The sequence below is a fragment of the Aulonocara stuartgranti genome (genome assembly GCF_965226115.1).
Source record: "Aulonocara stuartgranti genome assembly, chromosome: 8".
NCBI classification, from domain to species: Eukaryota; Metazoa; Chordata; class Actinopteri; order Cichliformes; family Cichlidae; genus Aulonocara; species Aulonocara stuartgranti.
In genome coordinates, this window is record NC_138959.1 from 1743006 (window position 1) to 1765180 (window position 22175).

Here is a 22175-nt window from a genome sequence, read left to right on the forward strand (position 1 = left end):
AAATGCTTCACAACTTTCTGCAGCTACCAGCGTTTATCTTCATTTCATCTAGAAATAGCGTGAAATAAGGCCCCGGTGAGTGCAGAGCAACAAAGTGGAGAATCAAAGGAGGACCAAAATATCGACCGCGCAGGTCACTGATGTTTTCTCGGCGTCTTCCTTTCATGTGAGAAGCAGGTCAGAGTCTCTCCCGTCCCACTTCTGAACTGGGTCACTGAGTTTTGCTTTGGACTTTTTGACCGTCTTCTCTTCATCAGTGTGAGGCTTTCAGGTGACTCATCCCCACTAATAACTGCCACACGCACACTGTCAGAAACATGTGCATGTTACTGCACGCCACACACACTCTTGTTCTGCTCGAGTGTGTGTGAACGTTACCAAACAATAGATGCATGAGCATGTGTGTATTTTCCCAGAATTTAATCCCAGTAAGCACGGCGGCTTTAAATCAGGCTTAACAACACAGGCCGTGGATCAGGAGTTGCCTCCTCTCATCGAGCCGTAATCCAAGCCGATGATCCCAACAAGACAAAGGCCTTGAAGATGGGTTTCTTTCTTCTATAAAGGGCTGCTTCTTTAGTCTTTTATTGGAGAGGTATTTGCAGTGATTAGAGAGGGGACTCGTTTGGTTGGATGATCAAAAATGAAGAGGCTTAAACTGGGATGAAGGTGATCAAAGGCGATTTTGTGGCACTCAATGGTGTCGAACTCGAGAGGTCAGACAGAGAGAGGGAGGGGAAACGAAATAATACGGCTAAGAAGGAAACAACCGGAGAGGAAGGAAGGAAGGAAAGAGTAAAGGTGCCCAGTGGAGGCTTCTCACAGGCAAACTAAGCTCTAGTTTCAGGGCTGCGTCGAACAACGTGATGAATCATTTCTTCTGGGGCTGCAGGATATTGGAAAAAAATAATGGTATAACATAAATAATACATAAACAGCTCTATGTGGAAAAACATGAAGCACAGAAAAGAATAAAAAGGTGTTAAAATCTGAAAAAGACTTTCTGCTGTGAAAAGTGTGAACCATCCTTTCTTGAGCTTAGGGTTGATTTCACTGACACTGAAGGGCTGAGGACGAGAAGCCGTTTCCTTCTCTGGCGGCTGGTTGATGGTGGATCTACTATTATTGTTTAAACTGTATAAATATGGCTCTCTGTCTAGTTTGGTACATGCAGCTACGGTCGTGGCGTGGGCGCCTGCATCGGCGTGGCGGCGATCAGCTTTTTAGCTTGTCTCTGTCTTGGGTCTCTTGAGCTGGCTGGTCAGTCAGTCGCTGTAATAACGTGGTCGGGTGTTAGGCAAGGTGGACAGGTCTCACAGGATAAATCATGTGAGCAGATGGAAGCGTGGAGTGCTGTAGACGCTGCATTGACTTTGGTCTTGATTAAACGTAGTGGACCAACCACCAACACCAGCAGACGACATGCCACCCACCAACACCGGCCACAGTCTGCTCCTTCTGAAGCTCTCAAGAGTTCTTGGACCCTCTAAAGCAGGGGTGTCCAACTCCAGGCCTCGAGGGCCGGTGTCCTGCAGGTTTAGATGTGTCCATCACAGCTGATTTAAAAATGACCTCCTCAAAATGTCTTGAAGTTCTCCAGAGGCCTGGTAATGAACTCATCATGTGATTCAGGTGTGCTGACCCAGGGTGAGATCTACAACCTGCAGGACACCAGCCCTCGAGGCCTGGAGTTGAACACCCCTGGGGAACTTCACCACAACAGGTACAGCGTCCTCATCACCCCTAATGTAAGACGCTGGACTGTTGATCAACTGCAAGTGATAATCAACATTTAAAAAGACACTTGGAACAAATAAAAGTCTCAAATCTTTTGATTGCGCTGGTATATTTGTCCATGGAACAATAATTTTTATGTTAGCTGTATAATGTGGTGAACAATAATAATAATAATAATAATAATAATAATAATAATAATAATAATAATACGTCACTGCTTATGAGGATTGTGGAGAATTCTAATTACATGGCAAACAACAATACTGTTTGAAAGTAATCTCGTTTGGCTTCAGCAAAAAAACTAGAAAAAGTAGAAGGATTTGTTTATTCGAATGAGCAAATATGAAATTATGTCTGAACAAGCTTTCCACCCATACAATCTGTTCAGGAGCTGTGGCAAGCAGCCAGACTCCACACAGAAGTCTAACTTTACTGAATTGGCTGGTAAAATATTAAAAGTAGTCCTGGGATTGTGGGAATTATCCGCTGCTGCGGTGGACAGAAATACATATTTGCTTCATCAAAAGTTCGACCCTGAACTACAGAAATAAACAAGACTGTGAGCCGATCGTGTAACAATGACTACGAGTCCCCCGAGTGGCGGGAATTACTGCCGAGCTGCGTCCCAAAATGAGAAATGTTTGACCGGCGACGCCGGGAGACTTTAAGAGAAGTTTCCGGCTCTACTTTCCTGTTTCTCTGACTCTGACTCTTTTCATAAGAGGCTGCAGTCCGAGTTCATTAGAGAATATCTGCCTCAGTGAGTAAGTATTTGAGGAACGGTGACATTGTTCAACATTTTCTGTCAGAATTATCTCCGTATCACCCCTCTTTGATATTCCTCCCATTGGTGGCATTGTGAGGAGGCAGAAGCCCGAGCGCTCCTCGGCTCTCAGATGTGAACAGCTCTCTGGTGGCCCACACAGGAATGAGAGGAGTTGTTTTCATCGCCGCGTGGGAGGAACCTCCTCTTTAATGAGCTGTAACACGTTAAAAGAAGGCTTTGGATCATAACTGGCTTCAAATCCTTCAAACTCTCACTGAAGAAATGAGTCATCGCAGCTTTGGTTTGTCTTTTTGAGTTTTACACTCACTTTATCACTGGTGTCACATTCTGCTATGAGATGGATTTTATTCCCATCCGTAAAGACTCAGTTTCAGCAGATACACAAGAAAGGTTTACCCTGCAAAGCACCAAACTACTAGCTACACTCCCCAGCCACTTCATTTGGAGTGCATTTTGGCTGAACTGTCTTATTTCTTCGTGGAAAAGGTTCAAAACAATACTCGGAGGTTCTGGTCCATGTGGACATGATGCTGCTACACAGCTACTGCAGATCTGAGTACAGCAGGTGTCACCATTTTTAAACGATCCTTGTGATCTGGTGTAGAGAGATGGCGCACTGTGGTCATAAAGATATGAACATGGTCAGCAACAACACAAATCCGGGAGGCTGCGATGTTTAAATGATGCTCAGGGCCCAACACGGTCACACCAGCTGTAAATACTGTTAAAATGTTAAGTTACATAATTTCATGAATATATATAGTTTGCGTTGAAATGTCTTTATTTGAAATGTACATGTGTAAGGTGAGAGCTAGTGTCTCGTGAGAATACCCTTAACGAGAGCACACGAGACTTTTCATGGACTGCGAGGGAGCAGATGTCTCTCATGAAGCGATTTAAGCTAAAAGTTTACTAAAAGAAAGGGCAATACAAGGACTTAAGGACCTCTTTTCAGGACAAGCAGCCAACGAGGTATTTGTCATTTGAGAAATGTTTTTTATTTGTGTTTGGACTTAATATGTGTACTGTAAAGTTGCTAATTGTTTGTACTGTTCGCTCGTGACCAGTTCTCACGGCGTAATGGCGTATTGGCGTAATGGCGTATCGGCGTACTGGTGATGGTGAAGCTGAGGAGAGAAGGCCCAAGTAATAAACGCCCGTTTCAAAGAACCGACCTGTGTCTGTGTTGTCGTGAAGAGAGCTACAGTGAGAACTCGCCTGCTCAACACGGGTAGGAGAGGACAGGATCGCCGCGGATGACGAAACGACGCGGATCCGGTGCATCACGTCAGATAAGCAGAGTGCATAACGCATATCGGCACAGCATTAACAAGCAACGGTGGTTAGACTGAGTTAAAGCGCTAATTTTCACGTTTAAGATCAGGAGAAGCTCTACCACAAAGTGAAGTTAAGGTGGTGTGAGAAGTGGTTAAATGTGAAAATTGCAACTAAGGGACTCCTCTGTTATTCTTGCTTGCTTAATGTAGAGATTAATCCAATGTGTTTGCATTTATAGTTGTTGTACATCACAAGGTTTATAGAACAAACAAGTAAATATTTAACAAGCTCACAGGTTATGAGTAATTTTGAGTTATACAAAATTTGCTGAGTTTAAAGGGCACCTTATGTGAATTTTAAAGGGGTACTATACTGATGTGAAAACTTGAAAACCTTTAGTAATGTAAATGATAAGGATTTAAGGTATTTCTAAGTACATTTACACTGTTATTGTATATTTGTGATAAGGTGATTTTTGTTGTTCTTGTCTGTTTGAAACTTAAGTTCAGTATTGAAGTCAACAGTGTGTTGGAAGACTCATACATACATTTATGAACCTTAATTCAAATTAAGTTTATTGCAACTTTCACTTACACATAGTCCAGAAGAAATCTAGTTGAAGTTTAATAGCTGCACAATCACACTGCTATAATCTCACCATGTCTAACATAAGCAGAGAGACCTGCCATAAAGATGCTGAACAATCCGCTCAAGCTGAAGCTACTGTCACTGAATCTGCAGCAGAACTAGAGGGGGTTCGAAGAAGTGAGAGGGCGCGTACCCTAACAGAAAGGGGAAGAGCATACCAAGATGAGAGAATAAAGACATTTCAACGCAAACTATATATATTCATGAAATTATGTAACTTAACATTTTAACAGTATTTACACCAGCATTAGCCTGACATGTCCATACAAGGCGGGACGTTTCCTCCAAATTCATCAACGCTGCAGCAGAAACGGAGACTCATCAGAGCAGGCAGCGTTTCTGAGCCCGTGTGAATCGTAGCCTCGGTTTCCTGTCCTGACAGAAGTGACACCCGGTGTGGTCTTCTGCTGCCGCGGACCATCTGAGGTTTGACGACCTGTGCTTTCAGAGATGCTCTTCTGCATACCTCAGGAGTAACGAGTGTTAGTCATGGTGTGGGCCTCACAGTTTCTGTGGTACAAACAGTACCATAGAAACTTTGTGTTTCCGCACACGTAAAGTCCTTTTACTTTTTTTTTTTTTTTTTTTTTTTTTTTTCTAAATGACATCAGAAACAGCAGTATGCGACATTACGTGATGGCAGAGCTTCAGTTCATCCTTTGTCATTTTTTTTTTTTTTTAATAAATAGGACAGGGGGAATGAATGAGAGAAAGAGGGGGAGAGAAAGAAAGAAAACCAAAGGGGAGAAGAGACGGTGAGAAGGGGGGGGAAGAGAGAGAAAAAAAAAAAAAAGAACTCCTGGGTCACCTGTATGGAGAAAAAACAAACAAACAAACAAACAAAAAAAACAAACAGAGGAGACAGCAAACAACAAAGAGCAACATAATAATAGAGAAAACAAAGCACCATCACAATAAACTAGCTAGTCATAGATATCAATATTTACTAAATAATAAACGATATTGTGCAGCACGCAAGATAGACAGCGCACAGTGTGCTTTGAGGCAGCAGCCAAGAAAGCTTTAGTCCGCGTCTGTGAATACCCATGTGTGCATACCTGTGTGGATCAGCATGCTTGCATTCCAAAGGTTTCTCCATGTAATGATCTGCTAGGGAGTGTGGGGGGGCCACAGCCCCGTCCTCCAGGGTGTGAAGCGGGTATGGAGGAGATCAAAACTCCAGACATCCAGAGGCCCCCAGAACACAAGAGACCATGGAAGACCAACAGAGGGGCAGCTGCGCCACTGTTCCAGTAAGAGCTGAGGAGAGTCCCAGATGAGGGCTCGCCCAGCAGCCGCGGAGCAGAAGTCAGGGGGAGTTGCAGTGACGCGCCCGTGAGCTCTGCCGGCCCCCAGCTGCGCCTGAGTGACCGAGCCCCAGGCCGAGAGGCCGGGGGCACCCCACCTCCAAAGGGGCCCGAGCGAGCCCCAGGCCCCAGGCCCCGACAAGCGGCCGCCAAGGAGTGAGCCGGTGTGTACCCGGACGCCCACCCCCAGACACAAAGAACCACCAACACACCGACACCTGAGGGAGTCCGCCACCGGCAGGGGAGGTGGTGGTGGGTGGAGATAGGCCTCCAAACCTTGGAGGGCCTGAGGTGTCCCCAGAGAGGTGGCGTCTGATACCCAACCTGACATATAGACACAGACATACAGGCACACACAGACACAAACATCCATTCCCACCCTCATGCTCTCATATGCACTCACTCCACACTCAACCAACGTGGAGACAGACATAAAGAGACGCTGTACGCACAATCACACTCCCCAAGCGTACTCTACAAACCGGGTCTAGGTGCCCCCGCCCCTGGAGGGGGGAATTGCACCCAGACCCAGGTGGTGTTACCCTTTTCCCTGCGGTGGGGGGAGGCAGACCACCCCGACTCCGCAGCAGCAGGGAGGCCCCACACCCCAGACCGCAGTCGGACGGCCAACTCCTCCTCCTAGCCCCCACGCTCCAGCAGGCCGCAGAGAATGGGGGTGGGAGAAGACTCCAAACCTCCCTCCACCCGCTCATTGTAGTGTTGATGCATATGTGTTCTAAGGTGCATTTAAAACCCAGGAGGGCATGGAGCTACCTGCCAAGGAGCAGCAGGTAAGCGCATAGTCCCTCCTGCTAACCCTCAATGACTAAGTGTATTTAAAATTGAGAGGTGGGCAACGACACCAGGGGTGAGGTATACACCCTGATGGTAATTTGGACTCCGTGATTGTGCCCACCCCCAAGATCCTATATGTATGTGTAATGAGAGTGTGAATAATGTGAATGTCTAAGTTGTGGGATAAAATTGAGGCAGAGGCAGCCAGAAGTCCAAGTCCTTTTACTTTTGATACTTGAAACCTGTAGTGTTACTTACAGTTATAGGTTCTCATATCATGGTATTTGGACTAAATGACTTAAATAATTATTTTGGGTTGGAAATCAGAGATTATATCTCTCGGCTGGCCTGGGAACGCCTCGGTGTTCCCCCGGATAAACTGGAGGAGGTGGCTGGGGAGAGGGAGGTCTGGGCCTCTTTGCTTAGGCTGCTGCCCCCGCGACCCAGCCTCGGATAAAGCGGATGAGGATGGATGGATGGATGGAAATAGTTTGGGGACCACTACCACAGTATTAATCAGAGCACTTCTCAAGCTGGGAGGGAGCGGAAAGGGTGACGAGAGCAGAGAGCAACACGATTCAGAAAACTGCCAGCAAAAAAGAAGTCCATAAAAAATGAAATCATGAAACGAAGTTTTCTTCTGATCAGTTTTTCCTCGTTAAATCATCTTCAGGTTACACACAGGCTACAATAACCACAAGCTTGGTGCTAACAAATAAGGACCTTTATGCTTGTCTTGCCAGGCTAAGGACTAAACTGCCACTCGGGTTACATCCAAGTGTGACTGGCCCTCGATATTTCGATAGCTCTCGCGATATCTTAAAGTCAGTTCTAGAAATTCTGTCATTTGTTTTAATGAGTTCAGCGGCGCGGTCCATAAACACCTTTGAGTTTCAGTTTCATTTCTAAGGTCATAAACTCGGTGGTTATTTCAGACGTAAAGGTTGTGAGCGTTTACCTCCTTTTGTTTTCATGGCTTTGTAAACTTTTTGCCATCGTGTCCTAGAAATATGGAACTGTTTTGTGGAGTAAATTTTATTCCGATGGAAAACAGAAAACTCTGCGACTGTGACTGAAAACCGCCGCACGTCTGGCATGTTTGTGACGGATGGCCGGGCATCACAGCAGCTGTTTGGCCAGATGTTTGTCTCCTGCTGCCCGCTGTTTGGATCCCAAGCTTTGACTCTTCCACTGAAACAGCTCTGATCCAGCAGCTGGCAGTGCACAGAGAGCTGGACCTGACAAAAAGCTACTTTAAACTTAAAACACAAAAAACCACCAGCTCTGCTGTCAGACCCACACAGCAACACGAGCGCTCGCAGCGCGGCGTCACAAACTAACACAAGTTCCACACAGTGAGTCGGTAAAACGTACTTTACACCCTTTAGTTAGCACAGAGAGTTTGGATTAAACTGGCGACTGTGTGAGGACGTGCAGTGAGTTTGTGGAGGATGATGTCAGGTTTTTGTGCCCTGGTCCACGACCCAAACGAACAACACAAACTCTTGTGACCACAGGTGATGGTAGGAACGATCGGTAAATCAGCTGTGTTATTTTTATGCTCGGCTCCATCTTCACCGTCTGGTTTTCTCATCACCCCCATCTACTCCTCCACCTGTGGGGTGACTCATCCCAGACCTCCTGCCTTGTGGCTTCAGTACCCTTTGTCTTGTACTTCCACTCTCTCACTCTCACCACGTGTCCAAACGATCTCCACCTGACTTTTCCTCCAATCCGGTCCCTCCTGCTCACTCCAGCTCGGCCGCCTCCAGCTCCAAATCCTTTGCTAGCGTCACCGTCTCCAAACCATCACAGCAGGTCTCACTAGCATCCTGCAAATCTTCCCTTCACTCTTGTTGCTCTGTCATAAATCATCCCAACACTGGTCTCCACCCACTCCACCCTGCCTGGACCACCTTCTTCACTGCTCTTGACACCATCTGTTGGTTTGGATGCTGAACTATATCTAACGTCGTCCACCTTCACCACCTGCTTCTTCAGAGCATGTTGCTGCATATTATGGAGACGGTGTGCAGCTTATTAAGCTCACATTTTTCCACATCTTACTTTTTTCTCAAAACTGAAAGCGAGTGTCTCATCAGATTTCCGAACCTTAACATCGACGCATGTAGTGACGCTTTTATTTCCAGAGAAGTCCCCAAAGACTCCTCGCCACAGAAGTCATTAGCATGCGCTGATGAAGGCCTTCTCTTTAGACAGCTTTCTCTCTGCGCACATCATTGGCCAGACAACATAAGAGCACCATATTGGCCCAGACTGTCCACTTTTGTCCCTGCTGGAAACATTTTAAGCCAATCATGGTCATCAAAGACATAATCTGCACAGCTCACTGGCATCAAGCACAAGGATTCGACAGTATTGGGGGAAAAACAAGTGGGGAACATGAAACATCAAATATGCAGCATTATCTGTGTGCGCGTCCGTGCTGCCAAAACGACCGTAAAGCTTTGGTTTGCTTCCAACAAAATACACAGAATACATGTCTGTTTCACAGCTATGACGAAGGTGTGTGTGGTTATGGGCTCGCTGTCTTCACATTTAGACTTCAATCACTCCTCAGGTCTTTGAGAGATTAGAGGAAGTGAATTTTACCCAAAATAATACTGAAGGAACTTTAGAATCATTTAAAAAAGCTGTTCTGCAGAGATTCCAGAGCAAACATGCACTGTAACGATGAGCAATGTTCAATATAAAATATCCTGAGCAGCTGGATGTGCAGCTTCCAATCAGAGTAGTTCATCAGGTATGAAGAAACCACCTCAAGCTTTCCGATGCTTTCAAAAACAGTGAGTCAGCCTGCAGGACGAAGGACGACGTCCAACCTGAAAATCCTAAAAATGCTAAAAAAACACAACAAAAACACAAGAACCAGCTTTCACTGAATCATCATCATCATCATCATCATCATCAGTGTTGGTCAAGTTACTTGAAAAAAGTAATCAGTAACTAATTACCGATTACTTCCCCCTGTGGAGCAGGGAAATTATTTTACTGCTATTGTTAAATAATTATCATCAGTACCATTGCATTAATAATATAATCTGCAGTATGATCATTGCTTTAACAATGTAACAGATAGCTTTAAGATGGCCTTAAGATGTTTATGATGATGTTAACCTTGTATTCCAGATGCAGTTATAACTATTTTATACACAATGCATATCTGTGCTTATTTGAGTTGATGTTCAGGTTCTTTAAAAGGTTTAAAGCTTCACTGACGTGACTGTTCAGATGATCCATGTTGAGGGAAAACTAGAACATAGAAGGATAATTGCAATACATGCTTACAAAACACTTATATCAGGTTATTTTATATTAAGGTTTCATTAGAGGTTTTTGATTAGAACATTTATTTAGTAGAAGACATACACATAGTCTCAGTGAGCCTCGGTCCTGGTGAAAGGTCAGAAGTGCAACAGGTGAATTGAGAAAGAGCATTTGAGGACGAGACACAGACAGTTAGTAGGTGAAGAGGTGACATAGAGGCTGAGTGAGGTCAACACACACACATGAGTTAGAATTATTTATAGGAAAGAGGTTCGTCATGTCTGGGTGGAACTGCGAAAGTGTCTCGGTAAAAGAGGAACCGTCCTTGTCGTCTCGGCAAGAAAGAGGAACTGAAAGGTAGAAAGGAAGTGCCGGCCATGAAAATAGAAGATGATGTTCTGTCTTAAAAGTCATTGTGGTGTTGATTTGACGTATGTATATATCCTGTCTGTGACGTATGAAGGGGCGTCAGTAAATCAAACCCTGATGCTATAAAAATCTGTTTATGCTTTGATTAAGTTGAAGATCACTTGCTGTCTGCGTACAGAGTGTCTTCCCACACGTGTGTTCATTAAAATCATTGTTTGACCAAGAGCTTCTGGACCATGGGTGGTTTGTACTCTCCTTCCTCAATTTTGAACCTTAACACCCCCAAAAGTAATCCTGTTACTTTACTGATTACTTATTTTCAAAAGTAATTAATTACTTAGTTACTTAGTTACTTTTTAAAAACACGATTTACAACCTGAAGAGGTGATAAAGCGATAGATCTTTCATCCCAATTCTACTTTTTCTGCATAATCCATCATGAATGTAATCAAATGGAAAAGTCTCTTTTTAAAACTTGTTTTATTAGTTTTAATCTTTTAACTTTATGCATCAAGCAAAGATTTAATTATCTGCAACTTTCTCTGAGTTGAAGAAATTCGTTTAACATTTAAACCTATTTTCTGCACATTCCAGCACATAAAATAAAATATTTTGTGTGTTTACACTCAGTCTTTCAAATAGATGCAAGTAAAACACAGCAGAAAATAAATAAAGTCAAAGACTCAGCGGTCCTGTTGCTCTATTTTCACCTGTAAAGCAGGAGTGGGGCAGGCGGAGGTTTACCCTGGTGCAGGTGTGCCGCGGTCAGTGGAAGAATCCGTGAGTTTCTCTGTGAGTTTCCCATTACGTCGTAGCTACTCGGTGCTTGTTGGAAGTTTAGGGGTTTTTTGCTGTAAAAAGAAGTTTTCTTCCCACGCACAGCGGACACTAATGTTTTTGTCACTTTTTATGGAATCAAGCTCAAAGTAAGGTCAGTACTTCCACGCTTTAAACGCTGCACGCTCATACTCTCTCTGCACTCCATATGTGATCCATTGTTGATCAGCACACAGCTGTTGTCACTAACGTCGCACTCGCTTACGTCACTGTCGTGAGACGTTCTCGCAAAAAAATCACGGTTTTAGTAACGCAGTAACGAAGCGTTCCTACGGGAAAGTAACGGTAATCTAATTACCGATTTTGCAATAGTAATCCCTTACATTACTTGTTACTTGAAAAAAGTAATCAGATTACAGTAACGCATTACAAGTAACGCGTTACTGCCCATCTCTGATCATCATCCATAAAAATTGAATATGTATTTGTGCTGGACTCGGGTAGGAGGCTGTTGTGCTTCCCTCTAAACGTCTCTGTGGACGGAGGATGATGTAAATTTGTCTCCCCGACTGTTGTGAGGAGAAAAGCACAGATTGGACTGGAACCAGCGCGGCGACTCCTCGGGCTGCGATGAGGTCGGAGAGGTTATTTTGTGCATTGTATTATTTTTCTCGTGTGAGTCTATGATATAAAAGAGCAATAAAAAGTTCCAGCGGTCGGGCGATAAAATGGCAGCGGAGCAGAAGAATAGATTTTCAGCTTGTAACCGGAGGGCCGCTTCATGTAAGAGAGAAACGCCGCCTTCGTTCAGCGGTTCAGCTCAGCTTTTATTCCCAGCTGCAGGGAGATTGGATTTTATATAAAGTCAGAGAGCAAGAGAAAATAAGCCTGCATACATACATGAACAGGATATACTGTTTTACTCAAACGCAGAACCACAGAATTACATCTGTGCGCCACAGAGGATAAAATAATAAGAACAAGAAGCTTGTATCTGATATCTGCAATAGCCTCAAACGTGAAGATCGACCGATGACAGCACCAACAGAAATGAAGCGGGGACGGCTGTGCTCGGGGGGGTCGGGGCAACAACGTGACGGAGAAGGTGCAAACAGCTGAAATCTACCCCAGTCGATCCTCAGGGAAACATCCAAACCTCTCCAGTTCTGTTTCTTTTATTGTTTTTGTGATGTTATCGTGTAAAAACGGGATCGGGATGATTTTAGATTCTGCTGGTGTCTCGAGTAGAAACGGCGTTTTGTACAAAAACAAACTGCTGTTGGAGTCTGTCTGCGCTCTCATCCGTTCTCAACACTCAGAAATATCGTTTCAAAGAGAGAGACGCTCTGCAGGAATACTAAAGACAGGAAGTCGGCTCGTTGGCTGAACTTCTGCTCAGCTTCGTCCCAGAGCCCCATCGCATGTTTTAAAGAAGCGTCCTGCTAAAGTTTCATTCGCTGCTGCTGAGTAGTTTTGTTGAATACAGATGATCATTGAACAGAAATACATCCACTTCTGTCCTCTTGGTCCTTCTTCCACCAGATTTATTACAAATCAGCAGAATCTATATCTTCATCGTTTAAATCCAAGAATAAAACGATGCCGTTGGATCACCGCGGAGCAATAAGGAGGAAAAACAAACAGAGCGATTTGTAAAGGAATCAGCGAGTGTCAGTACAGTGACGGAGCTGCTGCACGCACCCACCACAGAGCAAAGGCCTCGCTGTGGATTTCCATCAGTTTACAGGAAGCTCCTCCCCACGGTCGCTGTAGACGGGCAGACCAGGGCTGCACAGCTGCATCCTAACACAGGGTCACATGTTTCTGCCATCAAATTCAAAATGAACTCATATTTTTCTTCAAACAGTTCATTTTCATGCCTTTAAACATTTGTTTGTATTTGATGTATTGGGAATAAAATCTGAGTTTATGGAAGCTGCGAATCTTTGCATTTGTTTTATTTACATTTTGGACGCCGGCTTTGGAGTCTGGGTTTATTGATTTGAGAGTATGCACCAACTATGGACCGATGTGACAGAACAGATGAACAGACGTGTTCTTTCATGGATGGAAGAGCTTCAAAATAAATCCTCACACTTCTGCGTATCGAGCGTTCTACTTTTAGGCTTCAGCCGCTCGCTGCGTGGACGTACTGAGAAACTGTTGGCATTGAAACAAACTTTTCAGCTCATTAAATATTCATTTAACTCAAATGTTTTTTATTCTGTTGAGCAGAAACTAAAGTGTGCCGGGTTGTTTCCCACTCTTACCCACAGCGACCACTCCTGAGCGCACGCACAGTCTCCGGATGACGAACTCGCCGCTCCGATAACATTTGCCAGTTGATGAATTTAGTTTGAGTCATAACTCGATAAATAAAAGTAAACGGCTGCAGTGACGTTTCCGGTTTTTGTCTCTCGCCGCTAAACGATGAGTTGTTTCTGACGCTGAAAGCCTTCGCATTGTAGAGCCGGTGTAACGAACCGACACCTTAACAAGTGTGTCTGCAGATCCTTCGGGCGGCGGAGGGAGAGACGGCGTGCGATGGTAGGGCTCCTCGCCCTTCTGATTAACAGTTTTCTCTCATCTGTCTTTTGCTGGGCTAATTAACTAGATAATTAGCAGACGTGATATACAACACAGTCGATGTAAAAGCATCGTGTGTGTCCGCTGAGCGATCCTTTGAAGATTAACACCATAAACCGTGGCTGCTGTTTACGCAGCCGCAGACGATTCAGCTCCTTCGAGACGCAAACCCTGCACGGCGAGGCCGGACCAGAAGTTCGCAGCATGTATCGGTTCTCAGACAAACAATACAAGATTAACATAAAGCCATCTTAAAAACAGAACAAGTCGAATTTAAATGAGCGGGGCATTAAAAATGCATGGCCGCGAGACCGGGCAGAAGGAATCAACTCTCTGAGCTGCTTTAACACATCGAACCGCCCGAAAGCTCTAAAAGCAGGGAAATGAAAGCAGGGAGAAGTAAAGTTCACTGTAAACTTTGTTCCAAACACACACTGTGTGTACAGCTAACAGCTTTCAGCAGCAACACAAAGGCTCAGACGGCGACGAGCAAAACTGTGATTTCATCAGAAGACTTGCTCAGGCTGCAGACTGGATCGAAACGACTCAACGTGAGTTTGAAGGTTCTCAGTCATCCAGGTCATCGTAGTCTAAGGAGCTTGGAAAGAAAAGCGTCTGGACTTCTTGCAGGTTCTTTAACCCTCGGGGGTCCAGGGTGTAAGTGGCTGTTTTTGATTTTGACTCTATTTCACCTTTAAAAACCGATTACTTTGCCTTGTTTGGTATCATTCTTATCAGCACAACCTCAAATATCTGAAATTGGAGTTTTTCATTTTGACATACTGTATTAGCACAATTGATCTAAATTCAGACGAAAAACTTAAAATTGGAGAAGAAAAAAATTATAATTTTTACTGTAAAAACCACAAAAATGTTTAACGAATCAATTCATAACTAGAAATGCAAATATAATTGTAAATTTCAAAAAAAAATTATGCACAAGTTTTGCAAATAACAAAGTTATTTGGTACTATTTACCTAAAAATGCAGCCAAGGCCTCAGATGTTTTTTATATAACCATTTAACCTCCAAACACGCTAAAAGTCTCTCACGTAACAAAAAGCCCTCTTCCCAAACAACCAAATGCCACGTTTCCATGTCGTGTTTTGATTGGTCGACATGCTACATTATTCCACTAATAGAGAAGGGGTGCTTTTTCTTGTTTTCACTTGCAAGTGGAGAGTGCTTGCTAACGCTGTCCTTAGAAAAGGCCGTTTTTGCCGTTTCCTTCCGCTGTAAACAAACACCAGTTTTATTCAGGAAAAAACATCACGTGTTTTGTATCATAACTCTTGTTTTGCGTGGCCTATCGACACGATTTAAAAACTGGTATATAGTTTGCAGTCTGCACTTTCGACTCAAGTTGAAACGGAGACTCTGGGTCGCTGCATCTTGTTACTGCGTCACCTTAAATTGGTCACGTGATTTCGACACGCCTGTGTGCCTGTCGACCTCCAAGGGTTAAAGCTGTTTCACCTTGTGAAACGTCTTCAAGGAAATGTAGACAACTCAAAGTGAAGTCAACATGGACGTGCTTTCAACTGCAGTTCTTCCTCACGATCAGCAGGGGGCGACTCCTCAAAAGCATGTCAGACTATGTAAAAGTCTAGTAGACGGCTCCCTTTGCCTTCCCCGATCTTTGACCTCATTAAACATTTGTCTTTGCGCGTGTTTGGATTCTGGGTGTCTTTGTGGTGCATTTTGGTCTCTTGGATATGCATATTGGATATATTTGGCAAGATCAAGTTAACCCTTTAAAGCCGGTCAGAGTGGGCACGCTCTGTTTTGCGCAACTATTTTTAAATCCCGGTAGCTCTGCAACCACTAAGCTAGCGCAATAATTTTTTTTGCATATGAAACCGGAGGAGTTGTACTTACATCTTATGCCATCAGCTTGTCCTCGGTCACGGTTTCCTTCCACATAAATCTTCGCAAAAACTGCATAAAAAGCGCTTGCAGGAACAGAGACATAATATTCCAGAAACACACTTTGCTGATCTGATCAGCTGTTTGTAACACTTCCTATGTTGGAATAGACGTCAGAGCGAACTTTCGCATGTCCGCCATGACCTGCCCGAAACCGGAAGTGACGTCATTTTCGTGGAAATGTAGTTCTTTACCATCAGGGCCTTATGAGCCTATACTGGTGTTTTTAAACACGTTGGTTTTTAAATGTGCTCTATAAATAAAGATTGTTGTTGTTGTTGTTGTTGTTTAAAAGTTATCTTTGACTTTATGACTTTGTGTCGTTTCTGGGATGCTGAGGACTCATATTGCACTGCTGGAAATAGTTTATTTTGATGCAGATGCTGCTTTTTTGCAAATTTGCACTATAATATTTATTTTCGTTTTTCCTGCAGTATATAAAAATTGGTGTATTGCAAAAATAAAACTATGAAGACACTCAAAATAAATTTCCTGTGGTGGGAAACTATTTTGTGCAACTTTTTTGTATTTACAGTTTTGAGGGATAAACCTCTGAAATTTCTCTAACTAGAAATATATGTTAAAAAACAAAAACGATTTTCAATTATTTTGTAGTTTATTGCACTTTTTTGCAATTTATGTAATTACAGCCGGATTGGCGTCCTTGCGGTGGTGCCGTAATGTTTGGTGATAAGAAAAAATTATCATTCCAAATAATTCTGGCTATAGATTTTGTTTGGGCAAACAAAGGTACTAATAATTGACATCAAAGAGAGACAAAATGGCAAAGATGAAGAAAGTCGAAGAAGATCTGGAAGAGATTAAGCATTCACTTAATTCGTTGACGTTGGAAATTGAAAAAGTAAATAAGCAACAAGGAATATTAATGTCGATGATGGAGCAAATCAAAGAACTAAAAGATCTGGTCAAGGAGAAAGATAAGACAATCCATTTTTTGGAAAGGAAGGTGGACGACCTAGAACAGCAGGCTCGACTCGAGGAAATGGTCATTACAGGTCTGGAAACTAAACACAGAACATATGCGAGAGTTACCGAATCTGGGACTGGTGCAAAACGAGGAGAGGACGTGCCCCCGATGGAGGAGCTACAATCGTTGGAACGGCAGGTTGTGGAATTCTTTTCGAGTAAAAATCTTCCCCTGCATAGTAACAATATATCTGCATGCTATACTCTTTCTAGAAGGCACAAAAATGCTCCTCCAGCAATTGTAGTGAGATTTGTTAATCGAAAACACAAAGTAGAATTGCTGAGACGGTCCAGCCTTTTGAAAGGAAGTGGAGTATATCTGAATGAACATCTTACAAAAAGAAATGCAGATATTGCAAGACAAGCTCGTATTTTACGGAAGGAGAAAAAGATTCAAGCAACCTGGACCAGGAATTGCAAAGTGATGATTAAACTGAATGGAACACCAGAAGAAGCCAAGGTTGTAACGATTAAGGAACTTGAGGAATTGGACAATTATACGTGATAATATGATTAAGATAGACAAATGGTTGCGACCAATTATGGCTATAACTAGTTTATTTTTGGCAAGGTCAAATGCTACTTCGGGAGGAAAAGGACAAAAGGAAATTGTAAAATTGGATATGGAAGATAACAAGATCAACGGACTTTAAAATATGTTGATAAATGAATGTGAGATTGCTTAGGATCTTTTCTTTCCTTTTTCAGTTTTTTTCTTTTTTTTTTTTTTTCTCCTTCTTTTCTCTTTTTTTGTTTCCTTCTCTTTCTTATGAGGTAATAGATAGCGTTAGAATAATTTATGCATTATGTTTGACGACACAGATTATAAATCATATGATTTTGAAGTAGGTATTGACCCTGAAAGGAATGTGCTTAATACAATTAATGTCACATGTGATTATTTTACAGAGGAGCAATTCAGGGATAAGGTTGATATAGCCAATACATTTTCTTTAATTCATATTAACTGCAGAAGTCTTTATAGAAGTTTTGCTTCGATTGAAGATTTTCTGTATAGTCTGAGAGGCAAGTTTCAAATAATTGCTCTGTCTGAAACATGGTTAGATGAGAATAAGGGTTGTAATTTTTGTATTGAAGGATACGATTTGTACTTTGTGAATAGAATTAAGACAAAGGCAGGAGGGGTGGCACTTTTCGTTAATTGTGATTTGAAATGTAAAAAAGTTGAATGTATGTCTGTTGTTATGGATGATTTAATGGAGTCTGTGACAGTAGAATTGGATATAGAAAAGAGAAGTAATATAATTGTAACGTGTATATATAGGAAACCGGGATCACAGATTGAGTTATTTACAGAAGCAGTAGAAAATTTATTGAGTAAGGTTAAGGGAAATAAGACTGTATGTTTGTGTGGTGATTACAATATTGATCTTTGTAAAGTGACAAATGATAAGGCTTCGTCAGATTTTTTTGAACTATTATATGGTAAAGGATTTTATCCTTTAATTATAAAGCCGAGTAGAATAACGGAGAAATCAGAAACACTAATTGATCATATTTTTATTAATAGTTTGGAGAATAATATTGAAAGTGGCCTCATCATAAATGATATAAGCGATCATCTACCAGTCTTTTTTATTTTCGATTTAAATATGAAAAGAAAGAAAGAAGCTAGTTTTGTGAGTTATAGAAGGTTAAGAAATGATGAAGCAATTAATAGGTTTAGACAAGATCTCATGGAAACGGACTGGAAGGAGGTTTATGTTAATGAGGTCAACATTGCATACGGAGTATTTCTAAATATATATTTGGCCTTGTATGATAAACATTGTCCATTGATATCATTTAAGCATAAGAAAAAGAATATAAATAGGAAACCTTGGATAACTAAGGGTCTTGCAAATGCGTGTAAAAAGAAAAATAATTTATATAGGGAGTATATAATATATAGAACTAAAAATGCGGAAATGAAATATAAACTATATAAAAATAAGTTGGTATTAATATTGAGGAAAGCTAAGAAAGATTACTATAATAAAGTTTTTCAGGAAAACAAAAATAATATTAAGGGCATTTGGAATATTTTTAAAGAGGTATTGGGTAATAAGAACACACCCAAAGTTCGGCCTAATTATTTTATTAATAATAATCAAGTTGTTAAAGATAAGACCGAAGTAGCAAACGAATTCAATTCTTTTTTTGTAAATGTTGGACCTACTTTAGCAAATCTAATCAGGAAAAATGATGATCCAGGAGATGAGGAAGCCTGGATAGGTGATAATAGAATGGTTAATTCCATATTCTTAGCCGATACTACCATAAAAGAAATAGTAGCAATCGTAAAAAATTGTAAAAATAAAAAATCTACTGATTGTGATGGTATAGACATGGTCATAATTAAAAAGACAATAGATTGTATAAGTACTCCTCTTTGTTATATTTTTAATCTTTCGCTACAGTCAGGAGTATTCCCTGACAGAATGAAAGTGGCAAAAGTAATACCATTATATAAATCAGGAGATAAGCATAGTTTTAACAATTATAGGCCAGTGTCTCTTTTATCACAGTTTTCAAAATTGCTAGAAAAACTCTTTGCACAAAGACTTGATAGTTTTATTGAAAAATATCAACTAATACATGAAAACCAATTTGGATTTCGTAAAAATAGGTCAACGGCATTAGCGTTGTTGACTTTTATTGAAGATATTTCATCTGCAACACATAATAATAAATACACAGTGGGAGTATTTGTTGATTTAAAAAAAGCTTTTGATACGATACAACATTCTATTTTGATTTCTAAATTGTATAACTATGGAGTGAGAGGAGTAGCATTGAATTGGTTAATGAGTTATTTAGAGAATAGGTTGCAATATGTTTATTATTTTGGCAATACTTCTGAAAGATTGAAGATTGTATGTGGTGTTCCTCAAGGTTCTATTTTGGGACCTAAACTCTTTAATTTATATATTAATGATATTTGTGACGTATCTAAAAGGTTAAATTCGATTTTATTTGCAGATGACACAAATTTTTATTGCTCTGGAGAGAATTTGAAAGACTTGGTTGAAATTATGACTTCTGAGATGTTAAGAATAAAAAAATGGTTTGATGTAAATAAATTATCTTTGAATCTGACAAAAACGAAATATATGATATTTGGCAATCGTGTAAAGGAGGATAAAGTCATTATGTTTATAGAGGAAGAATTGATTGAAAGAGTTACTGAATTTCGTTTTTTGGGTGTAATAGTGGATGAGAATTTGACATGGAAATCTCATATTGAACATATTAGAAAGAAAATGGTCAAAAGTATTTATATTTTGGGTAGTACAAGAGATTTATTAAATTATAAAACAATGCGTATTTTATATTTTTCTTTGTTTTTTTCATATATCAACTATTGTGTTGAAGTTTGGGGGAATACATATGAGAATACCATAAAACCTTTAAACCTATTACAGAAGAAAGTTATACGAATAATTCATAATGTTAAATATAGAGAACATACAAATAAATTATTTATAGAATCAAAATTATTAAAATTAGGAGATTTAGTGAAATTACGGACATTATTAATTATGTTTAAGGCTAAAAATAATATTTTGCCTTTTAAGTTACAAAGAGTATTTTTGATGTGTTCAAGGGGAGAAGAGAATAGAAGGAAATTTTATTTTAAACATCAGTTAGCCAGGACTACACAAAGATTAATGAGCACAACGGTTAGGGGTATAAGACTGTGGAATTCACTTCATTATAATTTAAAGAATTGTATAAATTTACAATGTTTTAAAAAGTGTTATATGTTTAAAACGATAACTCAGTATGAAGAAGGCGAATGAATGTGATGTTGGTTTGGGATTCGACCGGAGAGAAATGTCAATATTAGTTTGTTCCTGATTTTTGGTGCCCACCGGTGATATAAGTTCGATGGTAGATAGGGGGCAGGGTTTAATAAGAATATTTTCTTCTTCCTGCTCCTTTTCACACATGGTTGTTGTGTTTTGTTGACAGAAGATGTGGTTGTTTTGTTTGATTTGTAGTACCAAGTGTGAAATAAATAAAAATGAAATGAAATGAAATGAAACTATGCACTTAATGCATGCATATTATTAAAATCTGGGCTATAATGGTTGTATTGATGTATAGCAACTTGAAATGCTCCCAAAAATGGCTCCACAGCAGGTAAACATATAATATAAGCTCTGGCGGACTTGGTTCTATGGTCGGTCTTAAAGGGTTAATGATGACTCCTCGTGACTCTGATGAAGTACCTGCAGAGTTGTCTGACTGGGTGACAGCGAGCGCACTTTGAAATCAGTGCAGACGGCTTGCTGTTAAGCATGATTACAACCCTCACAATATTTTTCTGAAAACAGCGAGCGCTCCGAGCACCCATATTATCGTTTTGTCTGATTCTACAGATTTGAAGCTTTGATGCTAATTACTGTCTTCTCTGTTCTCAGTGGTGAAAAGTTTTTTAAGGTACCAATTTTATTCATTTCTGGCTCTGACGAGAGGGTCAATTATTCCACTTTAGGTGTCTGCGCCCCGTCTCTCTCTCTTCTCACCTGCTTCCCACCTCTTCCATTTCCTGTGAAATTGCCCTCGCGCTCGGCGGGGATAAAGGCCCGGGAGCTCGTAACGTCCTCCAGACATTTTATCACATTTCCTCACTCTTCCCTTCTTTCATCAGTCGGTCTTTATTACCGTCTCTCTTCCCTTCGTCTGATCTGACATGTCGGGCTTTCATGAAGGACTTTTATCGGGAAGTCAAAAGAGCCAGGAGACAAGAACAAAGCACATGAAGCAGGTCGTGTGGACCATCAGGCCTTCCTTTAGTTCTGTAAAGATGATAATTGTACCAACTGCAGGAATCCTCTTGTACTTCTGCCTGTTTATTGGATGCTACAGATTTATAGATGACACAAACCTAATTGTAACGGCCACGGCTGCGGTTTACACCAACTGCTGTCTGGATCTTCTGAAGAGGTTCAGAGATGGAGAAGCTTGAACAGTCATTTTGTGGTTGGCTGTATTATTCATGTGTTTGGAGGGACATCCGAAGGCTTTCAGCGCTGCTGTTTCAAACATCATGCTCGACGTGGCTGTGAGGGCCATCATCACCGTAGGTGCACGACTCACAGGTGTGAGCGTGGCGCCAAAACTTTAGTCCGTCTCATTGGTCGTCACTTGTGCACACAAACCTGCCTGTGGGTGACTATCTATGGTACACTGCCACATCCCAGAATGCAAAGCGTATCCGATTACAGGAGGTCGTTTAGCTCCAACTTGCAGCAATAAAGAGAAGTTTTCTCTCTCTCGTGCATTCCACCTTAATGTTAAAGCTACCAGTGTGGTTCACTCGGATTGGTCCTGCATTAGATTAATGTTTGACTCTCACATTAAAGTCATTCAGGGGTGAATGAATGAATTTCAGGATGTTGCAGAAACATCTGTAGATGTGCTGATTACCTGTTTGTTGTCCACTGTGTGTCAGATTCTTTCCTTTGACTTTACTCGATACCTGCATCCTGACACTGTGCAGCAGAAAACGAGCATGCTCTGGACACAGATGGAGTAATGTCATTGATAATGTTGGTGATGGTCAGCTGTTATAATACATGCATGTTGGCTCGCCATCTACATTTTCATACAGTTTGTGGCGAGAATCAAAAGCATAAAACTTAAAACTGCTTACAAAGTTTTTGTTTTGTCTGTACTTTAAT

General features: G+C 41.3%; 1 long non-coding RNA gene across 1 annotated transcript; it reads right to left on the minus strand.

The window, feature by feature from the left end:
• Positions 1–5013: 5013 nt before the first annotated feature.
• LOC309713636 lies at positions 5014–6236 on the minus strand. Its single transcript, XR_014278630.1, has 2 exons — positions 5509–6236; positions 5014–5258 (listed from the first exon to the last, which is right to left on the minus strand). It is a non-coding gene; the product is annotated as an uncharacterized lncRNA (long non-coding RNA).
• Positions 6237–22175: the final 15939 nt, after the last annotated feature.